The following is a 12,253-nucleotide window of genomic DNA, read 5'->3' on the forward strand; positions in this document are numbered from 1 at the left end:
TCAACATGTGTGTGCTATGAGAATGGGTATAACAACCATCTCACCAAAATCATAAATGTAAAAAATGTGAAAAGCTTTATTCGCTTGATACCGTGGCATTAGGTCCAGAATATAGTCTTAAATGTTTAAAACAAGGATTTTTAGAGAATATTCTTCTCAGCACTGATAACGTTCTGGGAAGTGGTACTGCTTAAGAATCAGTCATTGTCTCATGAGTACCATGAAATACTTATGGCAACTATGCAGAAAATAAAAGCTGGTTAGCGGTATGTCTCTAGAGGTTCTAGCCCTACAGAGAAAGGCCACTTTGCTGTGGGTACCTGAGAAGGGAAAACATTACTGAACAAAACATTTGTACCACAAACAAGGAAGCTGAGAGAGGAAATTGAAGGGTTCAGAGTTCCTGGGCCATTTCTCAATGAATGCCTCTCAAGGACCTGCACAACAGCAAGAATCCACATGGTAAGACTCTACTATTGTCTCCTAACTTTTCTAGTTTGGAAGACAATCCTTTAATGCTTAGATTTTTATGGGACTATTTAATATCCAGACTAGCAACATACCCAAACTAACAACTTAATGTTTAGAAATATTTGTAGGTTAGTATAAATCCGTAGAGCTGACTGTGAATCATCATCAATGTCAATGTCAATCTGACTTGTAAAGGAGGCATTCAAAATTAATACTTCGTTATCTACCTCACATCATCTCACCATACTACCCCTATTGTTATTAATTGGGTCTGAAGATTTAAATAATTTACTTTTCTCTTGATTTACCAGTAAGTCATGGCAATGTGCTAAGAAAAAAATGTAATAAAAATATGTCAAGCATCATGCAATGCATTTATGCTTTTTCTTGGGAAATGAATTTTTATGATGGCGTCATAACCCCTGACAACTGGGAATTATCTGTGAACACTTAAACTTTTCATTCTTGGTAAATGCTGTTATAAGAAAGATGTTTTGGTGACCCTTGTGTGTGGAAAGTGTATTGAATTATGACTTCTATTTACTTGTGTAAAACTGGTTATCATTGGAAAGGTTGCTAAGAGCAAATATAGTACACAAATCATTTAATCTTCAATGACCAATATTATAATACTGCCTTTGTTATATATATAAAAATTATCTAATGTCATTATTATGTTTAATATGTATTTATATATTTTAGTTTATTTAACCCTTACTATAACTCTTCAGAGTTAGAGGATATTGAAGGATTGAGGAAGTCAAGTTCTTATCCATGTGGTGGTTCTCCAAAGAGGAAGACTAAGGATTTGAGCATAGGAATTCCAACTTCTGATTTCAGTATCGTAACTTCTATGTGCTATTGATAATCATATAGTAAAAATAAAATATAAGAACTGAATTTTACTGTATAAAACTTCATTAGCATATATAGTTCTGATCATAAAGTTCAGTGATATTCAGTGTGAAGCTTATTTCTGTGCATATATGTAGTATGCACATTTCCTACCATCACAAAATCTGTGTATATTTATTGTTGTTGAACTAGGTATAATCATGTTACAACTTGCTACAGTACAGGCCTACAATTTTTTCTATAATATCAGATATTAAATTTTTATTGAAAAGATATAATTTTGTAGATAAAACCACATAAAAGTTTCATTCAGTTCAGAAACATATTAGAAAGAGATATGTGTCTCTCCATTTGTGAACCACCTGGGAGAAACACAATGTTTCAATGTCTCTTTATTTGTGAACCACCCTGAGAAAGACAAGGTTTCAATCCTCCAAAAGATATAAACAAGACAGAATTAAGATGTATTATTTCTAATGCATTTCTAATTCTTTTTGGTATCATTTTATTCTATGGGAATCATTTTTAAAAGCTAATAGATCTGTTGACTACAAGATGAATTAGAAGGCTCGGCATGCTTACATTTTAGTCTTTCTTCTTTATTGATATCTATATCATACAAATATAAGTACATTTTATGTTTTATAGATGTGAGTTATATATTTTGTTGAAAGACTGAGGAGAAGGTTATGTTATTACATTTAAATTTGCTGCCTTTTGTACCTTTTTGATGAAATACTGTTTTTATAGATATTACTCCTGTTTTCTGTAGTGCTTCAAAAAATGTTCCTGTGTACATGATTTAAATATAGACAAATTTGTAGAAAGCTATGCTATTTTATATATAGTAATGCACAAATACACATGTATTTCTGCAAACTAGTTTGTTGTTTATATATACCTCAGGTTTTAAATTTTTCAGTGTAACAATTAAAAATCTTATTTAAGATTCTTTTTATTCATTACAACATCTGTAGTTTGCTTTTCTATCTACTCAAATAATTAGAGTGTTGGAGAACTATAATAATTTTGTGTGTTTAAATTAAACCATTTTGATGATTGTAACTTGGCTACAAAATAAAATAAAGTACACGTATGCCAAAAATAAATTGCTTTGCATTTCTCCATGTGAGTTAACTGTGCTATTACTTCTCTTCATTAGTGTGGTTAATCATGAGTTGACACAACTGAAATCAACTGAAAAAATAGTTTTAATGAGGACATGCATCTTCTCGAATAAGCATAGACTGCATTCTGTGTTTACTGTGAAAAATTAAGGAGAATTTTATAAGTTAACATAGAGTGGTAGAAGAATCCAAGTTTAAAATAATTTAGCAATGTTTTGAATATATTCACAGTAGGTTTTAAGAACACTTCTTTTTCTTAACCTGTCTTGTCTGTGAAGTCACTAGAATTTTCATCAGTACTTTCTTATTGTTTAGAAAATCTGTTTGATCTAAAGCACTGTATTTGTTTTTTTTTATTATTATTATTTTTATCAGTTACATTTTATTAACTCTGTATCCCAGCCTTGTCCTGATCCCTCATTCCCTCCCAGTCCCTCCCTCCCTCCCTCCCTCATCTCCACCGTGCCCCTTTCCAAGTACACTGATAGGGGGGACCTCCTCCCCATTCATCTGATCCTGTTTTATCAGGTATCTTCAGGACTGGCTGCAAAGCCCTCCTCTGTGGCCTAACAGGACTGCTCCTCCCTTCGGGGGTGGGGAGACCAAAGAGCCAGTCATTGAGTTCCTGTTAGAAATAGTCCTTGTTCCCCTCACTTTGGGAAACCAATTGGTTACTGAGCTACCACAGGCTACATCTGAGCGGAGGTTCTAGGTTATATCCATACATGGTCCTTGGTTGAATGTCAGTCTCAGAAAAGACCCTGTGCCCAGATATATTTGGTCCTTGTGGAGCTCCTATCCTTTCCCCATCAGACTAACTCCCCTTCTTTCTTATGATTCCCTGTATTCTGCCAAAGGTTTGGTCATGAGTCTTTGCTTTGAAAACACTGCTAGTTAGAGTCTTTCAGATGCGCTCAGTAGACTCCTGTCATACGTTCAATGCACATCCCATCTGTCTTTCTAAACGAGGATTGATCATCTTACCCCATGTCCGCTCAATTGATTATCTTTTTTAGGTGTATAGATTTCCTTATGTTTATCATATCTTATAGGTCTATATAAGTGAGTATATACCATGTTTGTCTTTCTCCTTCTGGGATATTTCACTCAGAATGATCTTTTCTAGATGACACCATTTGCCTGCAAATTTCATGATTTCCTCCTTTTTGATTGCTGAGTAGTATTCCATTTTGTAAAAATACCACAATTTCTGTACCCATTCCTCCGTTGATGGACATCTGGGTTGTTTCCAGGTTCTGGCTATTACAAATAAAGCTGCTATAAACATGGTTGAGCAAGTATCCCTTTTGTGTACTTGAACGAATTTTGGGTATATACCTAGGAGTGGTATAGCTGGGTCTTGAGGAAGCACTATTCCTATTTGTCTTAGAAAGCGCCAGATAGCTTTCCAGAGTGGTTGTACCAGTTTACATTCCCAGCAGCAGTGGAGAAAGGTTCCTCTTTTTCCACAACCTCTCCAGCATGTGTTGTCGCTTGAGTTTTTGATCTTGGCCATTCTCATGAGTGTAAGGTGATATCTCAGGGTCGTATTGATTTGCATTTCCCTGACGGCTAATGAGGATGAGCATTTCTTTAAGTGTTTTTCTGCCATTCAATATTCCTCTGTGAAGAATTCTCTGTTTAGCTCTGTTCCCCATTTTTTAATTGGATTACTTGGTTTGCTGCTTTTCAGCTTCTTTAGTTCTTTGTATATACTGGATATTAGTCCTCTGTCAGATAAAGGGTTAGTGAAGATTCTTTCCCAATCTGTAGGCAGGCGTTTTGTTTTGATGACGGTGTCCTTTGCTTTACAGGAAATTTTCAGTTTCATGAGGTCCCATTTATTGATTGTTGCTCTTAGAGCCTGTGCTGTTGGTGTTCTGTTCAGGAAGTTGTCTCCTGTGCCAATGAGTTCTGGGCTGTTCCCCACTTTTTTTCCAATTGATTTAGGGTATCTGGTTTTATGTTGAGGTCCTTGATCCACTTTGACTTTAGTTTTGTGCAGGGTGATAAATATGGATTTATTTTCATTTTTCTGCATGTAGACGTCCAGTTGGACCAGCATCATTTGTTGAAGATGCTGTCTTTTTTCCATTGAATGGATTTGGCTTCTTTGTCAAATAAGCTGTTGATTTATTTCTGGGTCTTCTATGCGGTTCCATTGACCCTCCTTTCTGTTTCTATGCCAATACCATGCAGTTTTTATTACTGTTAAAAGCACTGTATTTGGACAAGTTATCTTTACTCAAAAGCATGGGACACAGACACAAACACACAATGGAGTGGATAAAATAAATAGAAAGAAAATATTCTTTAAGTATTGCTTTAGGTTTTTTTTTTATTTCTATGTATTAATCACTTTTCTATTAGCTGTCATAAAACACGTTATGAATCTAATTAATGAAGAAGGAGAAATCTTGGCTTACTGTTTGAAAATGTAGTCCGTCTTTGCTGGGACAGGAAGACAGCATGTATGCTTAGGATGAAGAGAGCTCTGAATGCTATTGCTCAGGTCAATTCCCTGTTTGGCTTTTCTATTCTTCCCATGAATGAGTAAGTGCCTACCAAATTCAGAATGGGTCCTCTTATCACAATTAAGCAAATCTAAAAAACTGGTATTTGTCTCCTAAGTGCATCTACATCCTGTCAAATTGACACCGATCAGTCATCATGCCAAAGCGGCTTGGCGTTGCTTCCCTCGGAATCTACCTGGGAGAGGGTTTTATCTAACAGAATGGTAACTAGGAACCCAGACATAAACATACCCATTGTTTTCCTGGTAATGTCAGTTTCGTGTGATAGCTATGTTTCTCTGTTTTGCATGTATCTAAGGGGTGAATGGAGCACAAGAGCCTGTAGAGTTCATGAATGCTCTCTGTCTTTGTGACAATTTGGAAATACAATGTCCTCCAGATAAAGTATACTGTGTGGAGGGCAACGTCCTACTGCTCCATTAAATTGGGTCTTATTTAGCAGTTTATAAAGATGAAGTATGTGAAGAAGCCATTCCTAGACTCAAGATGCTAAAACCTTTGTGCAGAGAGTTGGGAGGATAGTAATCTATGGAAGTAGATGAGCCATGATCCAGGACTGTAAGAAGGGTGGCTGACAAAAGCAACTACTCTGTTGGAAAGAGGAGTCACCTGCTTAGCCATGTGCTTATCCGTCATTCCTCTGTTTTCATTCTCAGTTCTCAGGACTTCCCCTCACTCTCTTAGTTCCGTGTTTCTTCATGGTGTCTTCTGAGATACACCAGTCACAGCTAGATCTGGCTGCAAAGGATACGATGGTAAAATTCGATATGGAGCCTTTGTTCTCATGAATGAACAGAGCTCTTCCTAACGTTATGTTTATAGCTCCTTCTAAAATTGAAGAAGTTTAGTGTTGGAGCAAGTAGGCCCCAAGTTTTGTTTTCTCTTTCATTAAATACAGCGATGTATTTGAAACACAGGCTCTGTAGATGGCACCGGATACATAGAGCCTTTTTCAAATGCTTTGAATCTAGTTTGTTTATGTGAGTGTTACATGTTTCCTACTCTCACGCTTGTTATTTCTTAGTAATATTCAGAAACAATAGATTGGTCTAATCTGTAATTCACAATAGAGGCATGGTGCACCACAATGGGACTTTGTCTAAAAGCTTGGAGCCTTTGGTTTTGTTTTAGTGAAAGAAACACAGTTCTCTGCTGAAATTCATTGAGTGAAATATACGAAGATGACTGCATTATATTATAAATTGTTTTTAATTATTTAAAACGGGAATTTGAACCACTTCTTAATGTGAATAATTATTTGATGATTCACATGGCTTAAGAGAAGATTTTTATATCATTTTGAACAAAATTGTTTTTAGTTGCTAACAGCTGTATTTATTCATATTCTGGTTTTTTTTTGTTCTTTTGTTTTGTTTTGTTTTGTTTTGTTGCCCATATCACCAACCTTCTTTTATCATAAAAGACTTCTATACTCCTAAGGTAAACTACTCAGAAATTGCATTTGGCCAAGGCATCATTATTACATGGTAATTTATTCTACATCACATTTAGAAATTTTGAAAGGTGGCTGTTAGATGAAGTTCTATTTTTTTTTCTTTATTTAGTTCTTGTTTCTTTTGTTTTGCATGAAAACTAAAAAACATATCATTCTACAATTTTTCAAGGTTTAATCTATACCTAATACTGTTTGGTCTCCAAAGTGTAACAAAATTTGTAAAACACACCTGGTTTGGGGTCATAAATTTAAATTGATCACACTTCATTTGGTTTATAGCACACTATCCTGGACAGATGTTCAAGACGTGAAAATTATGTCTATTTTTTTCCAAGGAATTTATATATTAGAAAAGTTTGATTCAAATTTATGGAGCATGGGATTGGTCAAATTTGCACTGAAAGTATTTGGTAATTTTAAAAGAAACTGACTTATTGTCAGTCTTGTTATACAAGCATGGGAAATATTCACTGTGGCTATAAAGCCATACTTTATAAAAAACTTCACTGGCCAAAGAAATTATTCGAGGTCATGGCTTTACATGAGAGTAAATGTACTTATTATTTTAAAAGAGAAAACATTTTGGCCTGGGTCCTAAATATTTTTAATTGAATTTCCTCTGTATACTGTGTGTTTGTATTCATACCTGGTGGCAGAATTAGGAGGAACCATTGGCCTCATTGGCGACTAATCTTCCTAATCGGGGAACTTTGTGAGGAGCGATAGGACGAGATACCTGACTGCAGCTTCTGGCTTCCACACGTGTCTGCACCCCTACATCACTACATCTCCGTGTAGATGGACATGCACATGTGCACACACGTTTGCATAAAAAGGTGTCAAATATGTTCAGCACACACATGAATGTGTTTAGAATATCTTCACTGTGGAGAAAGTTGGCACTTATAACTTGTTTGGAAACAGTAATGCAATCATTATAAACAATATATATATAATTTATATATGTTATATATGTAATATAATATATATATATAATTTATATATATTATATATGCAATATTATATATATATTCAATCAGCACAAGCAACAACTTTTAGGCTGTAGCTTTTGAAAGGAGATACTTTGTGTCTCCAGTGTCTGGCCGACACTGCTGCACATGCTGCCGCACTAAGTGATGTCAGTGGACTTAAGAAAGAATCCTTGAAGTCGGGAGGACATTTTTGGGGAGAAAGAACAGAGCTGGAAGTAGAGAAGTAGGAGCAAATTTGGTAAAAATACAACATATCCATCTATAAATTTACAAACACTAAAAAAAGGCAAAAAGAAACATTTCAAGATTTTGTAACTTGTAAATAGTATACTTAGGTCATTTACAATTGTGTTGACTTGTCTTTTAATAATACCTTGATTTTAATATGGAATATTTGAAACTTTAATTTTAGTGAGCTGTAGAAAATATGTTCTATATAGTTGTATATGTCATACTTTGTATACAACTCTCTCAAGATTAGTAGTAACTAAGTGACTCTAAGATAATATTTCTCACTAGAAAAAGTATTAGACTTATGCTGCTTTTATTATTTTTAGTGCAGAAAATGTTGTTAGCATATGATTACCATACATAAATAACATTGCACCTTTCTCACATTCATCCCACTTCCTACTCCCATCCTTTTTCATTACATGCTCAGAGTAGAGAGAGAATTAAAGAAAATAAAAATGTGGGCACTTTCTTGTTGCCAGCTTCCTTTCTCTTCTCATGTTGCTCAGGACATTCTGCATAGAAGCAGCTGCTGCCCACATTGGCTTTGTCTTTCTCCATCAAGGGATAATACCACAACAATCCTCCATAAATACATATAGCTCAATCTGATCTAGACAATTCCTCATTAAGACTTCCTTCCAAAGTGGTTCAAGGCTGTGTCAAGTGGAGGGTTAAATGCTAGGCCACATAGGAAGACAATGCAACCAGTCCTGATGAGACCTGATCAGCTAGAGTCAGATGGAAGGGGAGGAGGATCTCCCTTATCACTGGACTGAGGAGAAGAGGGAGGGAAGGTGGGATGGGAGTGGACACTGGAGAGGACTACAGCTGGGATACAAAGTGGATAGACTATAATATGGACTAACAGAATGGTTAAGGAAACAGGATCCAAATTTTGCTGCATCCAAGAAACACACCTCTACAATATAGATAAACACTCAGAATTTAGGACTGGAAAAAGGCTTTTCAAGCAAATGGACGCAGGAAACAAGCAGGAATATCCATTCCAATATCTAATAAAATAGAATTTCACCCAAAATTAATCACAAATACATGAGGAGGATGCTTCATTTTCCTCAATGCAAATGTCATTCAAGTGGACATCACAATCCCCAACATCCATATCCCAAATACAAGAGCACCTGCATTTGTAAATGAAATATTATTAACGCTTAAATCACATATGGATGCCAACACCTTATTAGTGGAAGACTTCAACACTCCACTCTCACCAAGCGACAGAGCATTTAGACAGAAGCTACCTAGGAAAACAATGACACTTACAAGGGTCCTAAATCAAATGGACTTAATCGATGTCTACAGAAATGTTCATCCAAACTTAAAAGAGTATACCTTCTTCTCAGCATCTCCTAGAACCTTTACAAATATTGACCATATAGTCAGGCACAAGCCTCAACAGATACAAAAAGATTGAATTAATCTCTTGTATCCTATCAGACCACCATGGCTTTTATTCTTTATCTGGCCTTTAATGCTGTTGTTGGAGTCCTTCTCTCTGGCACAAGTGGTTTCTTCTCCAGGCTAATCTATAGTGGCACCTTCTTTCTTTCTCTCTTCCTATCCTGCTATTCTCTGATTCTGTTTTGAACCCTGGAACCGTAGCCATGTCTCCCTATTGCATCTTGCCATTTAATGAACCAATGCCCTAATGGTATAGAAGATTTAATGAATCAATCAGGTCTAATGTTTTATACAGGCTTTCAATAGCAATGATGGGTGTATCCAGCAGGCAGTAGCCAGATCTTGAGTGCCAGTAATTAGCATTAGACCAACCACCAACATCTTTTTAATTTATAACATACAAATAAGAATTAATGCTTCCTTAATACCTATTATTAGTGTAATTTAAATATGTATGACAATTTTAAGAATATTATTTAAACCAAGAAAAGACTAAAAAGTAGCGGTAAGAGTAATTACTAGTAGCATTATATATTGCTAAGAGCCGATATGATAGCTTACTTAATACAAGTTTAAAGAACAAACATAATCTTTTATGCTCCCAAAAATATTATTTTGTGTGCTTATTCAGACAAAAAAGGCATTACAAAAGCTCAGTGGAGGGATGAGGAGATGGCTCCATAGTTAAAGAACTTGCTGCATTAAAATATAGGCCTGAGTTGGATCCCCCAAATCCTCTTAAACAGCTATTGTGGAAGTATGCATCTAAAACTCTAACTGGGGGAGAGAGACAAGCTAGCTAGTCTAGCTGTAATGCTGATTTCCAGGCTCAGAGAAACATTGTTTTAAAAGAATGAGGTGGAGAAGCAATTAAGGAAGACATGTTGATGTCAAACTCTGTCCTACACAGCACACACACAGAGCAAGAGAGACAGACAGACAGACAAAGACAGAGAGACAAAGAAAGAGACAGAGATACAGACAGAGAGACATGGGAAGAGATGTGTTCAGTTACAAGTTGTTTCAGCATCAGTTTTTTTTTTTTAAGTCTTATTTAAAATAAGACATTTGGCATCCTTCTCTACATTAGTGTAATGTTTAGGACGATGGTGATGTCAGAAGAGGACAAGATCGTGATATTTGTATCCTGGCAGCAGGCTGAAACTAAATTAAATCACAGTAGGCAAATAATAGTCAGCCCTGCTGAGCATGTCTGCTAAGCATGACCAATAACAAAATAAAGTCATTATTTGTAATTGAAGAATTCATATGTTTGTATGTACTTCTCAATGAAAACTAAAGGAATAAATCCAAATCAACTAAAATTATAGCAGGCCCTATTGCCTCATTAGAATCTTAAGTAATAATAATGAAAATAGGCCACTTGTCAGCATTTTCTAGGGCTCATTACAAATACAGTTTAGCATTTCTAAACTTGAACACAAAAATGTGTTGCCACAATATATCCATTTTAAGGTGAGCTCCTTTCTTTTGTCTTTTTAGTTTCCTGTGATAGTGAAGTGAATGTGACATAGGTGCATGAATGCTAATAGGATTCAGTATTTTCTTTAAAAAGCTTATAAATTTTATCTTAAGCAGGCATGTGTGCTTATAAAGGCTCAGCTCTGAGCCCACGGTATCTGTTGAGGATAGTGTAAAGGTACCTTGTATGATTTTAATATTTGTACAAGCCTACTGAGCAATTCACAGACAAGAACACTCAAAGCTAATAGTGTAGTGTGTGAGCCAATTAACTTCTAGCCCTGTGTGTCATCCTTTCTAACAGGGTGGTCTCCAAGCTCTATTGTTTTCTCTATTGTCTTTTCTGACCAACAGATGCTAATATCCAGCTTGCTGTGCCCAACAATATTATGGCCTTCACGCTGTGCCTAGAGCTCTAATTTATAACATCTTCATATTAATTACATTAATACAATTAAATGATAAACTTCATATTAAAGGGGTTAAAGCATGTGTGAAAACGAGACTCTTATCTTTGTTTCACATAATTACCCTTGTGCCACCCAAAAGTAAAGTGCTCAGAAACTTTCATGTTATTTAATAATTTCCAGTTTGGCTTTCTCTGGCTTGTAACTTTGAACTACATTTTGGCCTTTTCCTCTTGATGGTTCAGATTATCTGTTAATTTATTGAAGCAACTCACTAGTTGTTTTAAAATTTAAATTTAAACAAATGTGGATCTTATATTGCAAATACAAAATCAATATAGAACGGCATAAACTTTACTAATTAGGATTTAATCAGAGGGATTCTAGATTCATCAGATAATCAAAAGGTTCTCTAACCTTCTGGATCGTCCATAATGAGAAATACTGGTGAATATCTGGCTAAATTTAGGTCAACTATTTCCTTTATTTTGCATGGGTAGGGTAAGAGATTTATTAATCTTGCAGCTTATAGTCTCCTTCATTAAAGGACGTCAGGATGAGAACTCAAGGCAGGGATCGAAAGCAAGTGTAGAGAGTCTTGTTCAAGAGTTGGGGGAAGGAAAGAAGAACTAGTAGGAAACAGGAACTCCACAAGAAGACCAACAGAGACAACTAACCTAGGCCCAGGGTGGATTGAGGAGACTGAAGTGCCAACCAAGTACCATGCATAGACTGGCCTTAGGCTCCCTACACACATACATGTAGCTGATGGGCAGCTCAGGCTTCATGTGGGTTCCCTAGTAAGGGACCTGGGCTGTCTCTGACATGAACTATGTTGCTTGTTTGTTGATAACTTCACCCTAACAGGGCTGCCTCACCAGGCCACAGGGAAAGAGGATGCATTCAGTACAGATGCAAGTTGATGTGCTGTGATGGGTTGGTTGGAGGGGAGAAACTCCTTTTTTCTGAGGCAAAGGGAAGGAGGATAGAGAGAAGAGTGAGAAAGGGTGTGACAGGGAGGGGATGAGGGAAGGGCTTACAATCAGAATGTAAAGTGAATAAATAAATTAATTCATTTTTTAAAAAGAATCGGTACAGAGCCCGTGGAATCATGGTACCTAACACCTTGGTTTTCCTGTCTTACTCTGTCTTTTGCCCACAGAGATATAGGGCATCCCACATCAATCATCAGTCAAGAAAACACACCACAGGCTTGCCCATGGGCCCCTCTTCCATAATGATTCTAGATTGTGTGAAACTGAAAAACAAAGAA

General features: G+C 36.1%; 1 protein-coding gene across 2 annotated transcripts in view; it reads left to right on the forward strand.

Moving 5' to 3' along the window:
* Spock3 (SPARC (osteonectin), cwcv and kazal like domains proteoglycan 3) overlaps window positions 1-12,253 on the forward strand; it is a 436,641-nt gene that overhangs the window by 148,431 nt on the left and 275,957 nt on the right. The window lies entirely within an intron of this gene.

Source organism: Meriones unguiculatus, chromosome 4, assembly GCF_030254825.1.
Source record: "Meriones unguiculatus strain TT.TT164.6M chromosome 4, Bangor_MerUng_6.1, whole genome shotgun sequence".
Taxonomy (NCBI): domain Eukaryota; kingdom Metazoa; phylum Chordata; class Mammalia; order Rodentia; family Muridae; genus Meriones; species Meriones unguiculatus.